Below are 7,520 nucleotides of genomic sequence, written 5' to 3' on the forward strand. Positions count from 1 at the left end.
TAAGTCATTTGAAATGCTAATTTCTCTCCCAGTCTCTCTAATTAGAATGTCATGGTTATAAGCCCATCATATCTTGATGATCTATTAACAATGATGTATGTTCTGAACTTGTCCAAAGTTTTAAAATTCTGTGAACATAGCACAACCTGATTTAATCCCATTTTCAGTCATACTTCGTGAAAACCATCCATATGCCAGTCCTTAATATATCAGTTCTAAAAAGGAGCAAATTTGAAAAGCCTGTAAAGAGATATGTGCCTTTTAAAATATTTCAACAACTTCTCTGAAGCCCACGTAGTTAACATCAAATATTAGCAGGACAGGACAACAAGAACTAGAACAGATTGCTAAGAGTCAGTGTAGGTGGAAGACAGTTCAGCAGGTTAAAGAGTTTGTAATCTGGAGTTAGTTAGAAAGACAGTGTGTAGGTGGCAAACGTCTACAGATAAAGTCAAGGTCAGAATCCAGGGACTTGGAGAAGGGCTAAGGTTAAAAGTTTCCCCTTGGAACTGTCCCTTCCTACCTACTGTAACTACTTGAAGCTAATTAAAGATGCCATTTATTCACCACCTACAACTAGGACCTTTGCTTGCACTAAAACCATTGTCTCCATGACAAATCTATGTGCATTTATTATCACTCTTGTTTTACAAGTGAAGAGACTGACGTAGGGGACAGGGTTAGGAGTTGAATCTGCAGGTTTCCGATCCTAGTGCCCTTACTTCCACACTATGCTGCGTGTTATAAAAATCCTTCCAGTTTTCAGGTTCATTTAGCCCTAGTGCACATTTTCCCAGACTTCTGATGACTCTGTGAGTCTTTAGACAGCCATGCCATCCTTTCCTCTGACCCTCTCCTTCTCTCTCTAAGGCTCTCACATTTTTCTCCATCTTGCTTTCTTGAAAGCTATCTACTTTTGCTGCCCTATAGCAGATTCATTCCTTTTTAAACCATCATCTTCCTGGACACACAACAGCATTTTCATTTTCACAATGTTCCTTGCTAGCCTGAGGCCAATGCCAGGGACTTTTTAAAAGTAAAAGTCCCGCAGATCCATAATTCCCCCTAATTTAGGGGGTGAAAGAATTTTTCCCCTAAAGGTAATTCAATTCGATTATTACTATCAAAGTATAAAATATGTATTCTCAAGTCAGCATGTCTTAAAATATTATAGATGGACCTTCAAACAAAAGGTAATTCTTTTTTCAGAAATGGTAAAATGGCATAACAAATGAACTGGATTGATAGTCAAGAGACCTGTTCTATCTTAAACCTGTTGTTTAATAGGATATATGACCGTAAATCATATAAGCACTTAGAACTTTGGTTTTTTGATCTGAAATATTATTCATGAAATTACAATTAGAAATCAATCAGAAATTGATCTGAAATATTACTCATGACATTTAGAAATTATTTTATAAAATAATTTCTAAAGAGGTCTTAGGGTTCTCAAATTGCTAGTGTATGCGTGTGGTAAGCTTTTATAAGCTAGAATATCAGATTGTCTTGGAATGCTCTCTTAGGGTATTGGTCTTTTCCTTGTATTTACAATATTTGAACTGAATTTTTATTTCAGTTATAATGCACAGAATTACCAAAGGAAAAACAAACATTACCCTTCATTCACAATACACACACTTCTCTCTATAGCAAATATACATAAAACACACCCCTGCACACACCCACACAGATATATCTACACCCATAGCCCTCAGAAACACAAACATAGGTTTGAACATTGCCTCATCCATAAACCAGGTTCCCACAATGATAGGAAGCCACATGTCTCCCCAGATAGCCTCCCTCAAATTTCTCATGAGGGAACTCTTTATGAATTCCTAAATCTTTCAGAATACATATCCCTTCTATAAACTATCCCCAAACCAGAATTCTATTAATTCTCACCCTGCCAATGCCATTTATTAGCTTATCTTCACAAGTGCAGTATTAAGATAAGACTAGAAATCATCTCAGAGATAATGATGAGATTAAAAATTTCAAAGGCAGAGAAAGGGCCTCTAGGGGCTGGTGGACATTGCTTAAAAGCAAACAAACAAGCAAGTAAACAAAACCTGCTAAGGAATTAAAATGCCTTGATAGTCTTTTATTTTAAATATTCATTCATATGTTGCATTTCCTACAATGATATGCTGAAGTTTAGACTAACAAAAATGTTTAAAATTATTTTCCAATCAAATAACCTTAATTTTCCCTCAAAAATCATTAGATAAAAATAATAGGAAAAATGTGCTTCAGTAATTGTGATATGGCTCAGACACATACTTATCATCAAGTGTTTTTGGAGTTGAATCATTTCACTTAGCTACACAAAGACTAGTTTCCACATTAGAAGAGAATCCTATTATACATAGTCAAAGTTGTTATCACATTAAATGGATTTTAAGACCATAGGATGTTTTATGCAAAACTCATAGTCACCGCAAATAAAAGACTTGTAGTAGATAACAGGAAAGATAAAGAGGAATCAAAACATACCACCACACACACACACGCACACACACAAAGCAAATTACAAAAGAAGGCAACAAGAGAGAAAGAATGGCACAAAGTAACTACAAGCCTAGAAAACAATGAACAAAACTGCCCAACAAAAAAAAGCCAGGACCTGGTGGCTTCTCTTGTGAATTCTACCAAACATTAAAGAAGAAATAATACCAACTCTTCCCAAACTCTTACAAACAATTGAAGTAAAGAGAATACTTTAAAATTCATTTTAGATGACCAGCATTGCCCTGATATCAAAGCCAGACAAGGACACTAGGAGAAAAGATAAGTTATAGACCATAATCCCTAATGAACATAGATGCAAAAATCCACAACAAAATACGAGTGAACTGAATTCAATAGCACATTGAAAGAATGATTCACCATAATCAAGTGTGATTTATCCCTAGGATGCAAGGATGGTTCAACATACACAAATCTAAACATGTAATCCATCACATTAACAGACTGTAGGACAAAAATTATATAATCATCTCAATAGATAAAGAAAAAGCATTTGACAATATTTAATGTCGTTTCATGCGAAAAAAATCTCTAAAAAAATTGAATATAGAAGGATTTACTCCAACATAATAAAGGCTATGTACGACAAATCGTAACTAACATCATACTCAATGGTGAAAATCTAAAGGCTCTTCCTTTCAGATGTGGAATAAGAGAATACCCACTCTTCCCATTGCATTCAACATAGTACTGGAAGTCCTAGCAAGAATGGTTAGGCAAGAAAAAGGAATAAAAGGCACCCAAATCAGAAATGAAAGGGTAAAATGGTTTCTGTTTGCCAGTGACAGGATCTTATATATAGAAAACTCTAAAGACTCCACCAAAAAACTGTTAGGATATGAACAGACACTTCTCAAAAGAAGACATTTATGAGGCCAACAAACATATGAAAACATGCTCATCATCACTGGTCATTAGAGAAATGCAAATCAAAACCACATTGAGATACCATCTCATACCAGTTAGAATTGCAATCACTAAAAAATCTGGAGACAACAGATGCTGGAGAGCATGTGGAGAAACAGAAACACTTTTACACTGTTGATGGGAGTGTACATTAGTTCAACCATGGTGGAAGACAGTGTGGCAATTCTTCAAGGATCTAGAAATAGAAATACTATTTGACCCAGCAATCTCGTTATTGGTATATACCCAATATACCCAAAAGATTATAAAACATTCTATTATAAAGACACGTGCACACGTATGTTTATCGTGGTGCTGTTCACAATAGCAATTACTTGGAACAAACCCAAATGCCCATCAAAGATAGACTGGATTAAGAAAATATGGCACATGTACACCACAGAATACTACACAGCCATAAAAAAGGATGAGATGATGTCCTTTGCAGGGACATGGATGAATCTGGAACCCATCATTCTCAGCAAACTGACACAAGAACAGAAAACCACACATGCATGTTCTCACTCATAAGTGGGTGTTGAACAATGAGAACACATGGACACAGGAAGGGGAATATCACACACTGGGGTCTATTGGGGGATGGGGGAGCTAGGGGAGGGATAGCAGGGGGTGGAGGGATTGGGGAGGGATAATATTAGGAGAAATATCTAATGTAGATGATGGGGGGTGGATGCAGCAAACCACCAAGGCACGTGTATACCTATGTAATAAATGTGCCTGTTCTGCACATGTACACCAGAACTTAAAGTATATATATATATATATATATATATATATATATATATATATAAATTAAAAAGTCCAACTGAAAATGGATTAAAGACTTAAACATAGAATCTGAAATCTGAAACTGTAAAACCATTAGAAGAAAATTCAGGGAAAAATCTTGATATTGATATGATCACTGAGTTTTTTTTAATATGACCCCAAAAGCACAGGCAACAAAACAAAAAATAAATAAAATGCGATTACATCAAACTTAAAATCTGCACTACAAAGGAGACAACAGAATAAAGAGACAACCTATGAAATGGAAAAAACATTTGCAAACCACATATCTGATAAAAGGTTACTATTTAAACTGTATAAGGAACTCAAATAATAAGAAAAAACATCTGCAAACCACACACCTGATAAAAGATTAATATTTAACATATATAAGGAAATCAAACAAATAGTAAGAAAACAAACTATCCAATTGGAAAATGGGAAAAGAAGCTGAATAGATATCTCTCAAAAAAAAGACATTCTAATGGCCAAGAGGTATATGAAAAAAATGTCCAATATCACTAATCATCAGGGAAATGCAAATTAAAACTGCAGTGAGAGATTACCTGATACCTGTTAGTATGGCTATTATCAAAAAGACAAATGTAAGTGATGGTGAGGAGGGGCAGAAAAGAGAATACTTGTACACTGTTGATGGGAATGTAAATTAGTACAGCCATTTTGGATAACAGTATGGAGAGTCCTCAAAAATTTTAAAATGGAAATGCTGTATGATCCAGCAACTCTATTAATGGATATATATCTGAAGGCAATGAAGTCAGTATTTAAGGAGATATCTGCACTCCCATGTTAATTGCAGCAATATTCACAGTAGCCAAGACATGGAAACAATGTAAGTGTGCATCAACAGATGAACAGATAAAGAAATTGTGTCATAGATACAACATATATATTTGGGTGGTGTTCAGCCTTAGAAAAGAAGGAAATCTTATCATTTGCAACAACATGAACCTGGAGGACATTATGCTGGGAGAAATGAGCCAAACACAGAACATGGAAAGATAAATATTGCATTATCTCATTGACATGTGAAATCTAAAAATGTCAAATTCATACAAATAGAGTAGAATGGTGGTTGCTGGGGGGTGGTCAGGGAGAGGGGCAAATAGGGGATGTTGGTCAGAAGACTCAAAGTTTAATTTACACGGGATGAGTAAGTTCTAGAGATCCATTGTACAGCATTATGTCTATAGTTAATAATACTTTATTGCATACTTGAAAATTGCAAAGAGAGTAGATCTTAAGTGTTCTCACCACACAAATGAAAATAACTGTGAGATGATGGATATGTTAATTAGTTTGATTGTAGTAATCACTTCACAATGTCTACATATATCAAAACAACACTTTATATGCTGTAAATATATACACTTTTTATTTGTGAACTCTACCTCAATAAAGTTGGAAAAAAAGAATTGTGGATCCTCTATTATAACTGCCATAATACTGAAGCACAAGGCAGAGGAGAAGAACATGTCTTATAAGGAGTGAGGAAGAATTGGTAGGATCTACATCTGTTTTCTTTCAATAAATTTCTTTAAAAATTATATACTGAATCTCTGTGCCAATCTCCAATATGCTGTGATTACAATTCTGATAGTATCCACGCTGTTATATGGACATGGAGGGATACATGGTGGCTAGAGGTACTGGCTTAGATCAAACAAACAAATGCTATGTGTATATATATAGCATTTGTTTGTTTGTATATATACATATAAATCTGTATATATACATGTGTATACTTCACAGATATGTGTGTGTATATATAGAAAGCTATCATCTATCTATATCTGTATATGCTCATGCAGAGCAAGGCATACTGAGCATGGCCCATGTAATATGGTGGTAGCAGGCCACCTGACTGGTAATTGTGCTGTGAACACTTAATATCTGTAGTGTCAAGATACTCACACCCACAGAATTTGCTTCTTTGGAGTCTCTCTTACCTTGTTACATATTCAAGTTGCAGTGGGATTTAGACCTGTGGCTGTTCCTCTTATGGCCTGAGATTTAGTTTAAATCATCATTGTTGGACTGCTTGATGCTTAAGAGACTCACTGGTTTTATTTACAAAAATGGAAAAAATAAAAGGAAATGTAAAAAACAAAACAAAACAGAAAACCCAGTCCCCAACCTGCCCTCTACCCACCCCCATCACCCACTCCAGCTCCCAGCTTTTCTGGACTGAGTGGTCACAGAGACTGGGTCGTCTTGGATTCCCTCTGCCTCTGAGGACCCCAATAGACACCCCCAACCCCAGACCAGCTGGCCCCACGCTGGAGTGACCAAAATACTACCTAGCATAGGCCTCTGCTCGAGGCACCCCCAAACTACCTATGTATCCAGCACTAGAGGGCCTCCATTCCTAGGAAGCCCCTATGTATCCTAACACTGGCAGACACCCAGCACCACCCTCCCAGACCTGAAAGAATGTACTGCCTACTCCCCTAAAACTACTTATTTCGTGCTGGCTGGCTTGCCTGCTACCTAGTGCCGACTGCTCCCAGGCAAGGCCTCTGATGCAAAAACAAAAAACAAAATAAAACAAAGAAATGGTTAACAGTAAGAGAAAGTTTACAAAGAAAGCACTCCAAAAATTGGGAGGACCCAGCTGAATCAATTCTCAGGCCTTCAGGAACTATGGACTCAGGGCTTCTGTTTTGCTTCTTTCTGACTTCTCTGTTACTTTTCTTGCTACTGTGGAGGTGACTAATCCATACAAAGGCATAAGCAAGGGAAGTGCACTCTGTCTATAAATATGTAAACCTCAACCGAAGGTGACCCAGGGCTGCAATTAGATGTCCAGTTTCTAAAAACAAACTTCAGAGCTTCCTCGTGGCTTTTTTCTTCTGGCTCTGTCATGTGGGGTGGGCAGGAACAGATCATCAAAAGGGAGGTTTATGATTCCAGGTGGCACGCTGTGGCCACAAATAGCATTTCAGCTTTTGATCAATGAAGCTCATAGGGAAACTCCAACCCTCCAACCCTAAAATAAATGCAAAGACTGCTTTAATCAAGGAGAGTCTCTGGACAACCGTAATTCCTATGAGAGAACATGAGAATATGATGGAGAAAATATTCATTTATAGGTGTGGTACTTTCCAACTCTTACTGGCAAGCTAATGACAGGGAAGGGAGGGGAGAACTATAGACCATTTGGTGTTTTTTAAACGATATGAGGCAACCCTTTAAAGGATAGTAAAATTGTTTTTTGGGGGCATAAAAATACTTTTACAACAGAATACAATTGAATGGAATAAAAGAGTAAC

The sequence above is a fragment of the Cebus imitator genome, unplaced genomic scaffold (assembly GCF_001604975.1).
Source record: "Cebus imitator isolate Cc_AM_T3 unplaced genomic scaffold, Cebus_imitator-1.0 Scaffold28, whole genome shotgun sequence".
NCBI lineage: Eukaryota > Metazoa > Chordata > Mammalia > Primates > Cebidae > Cebus > Cebus imitator.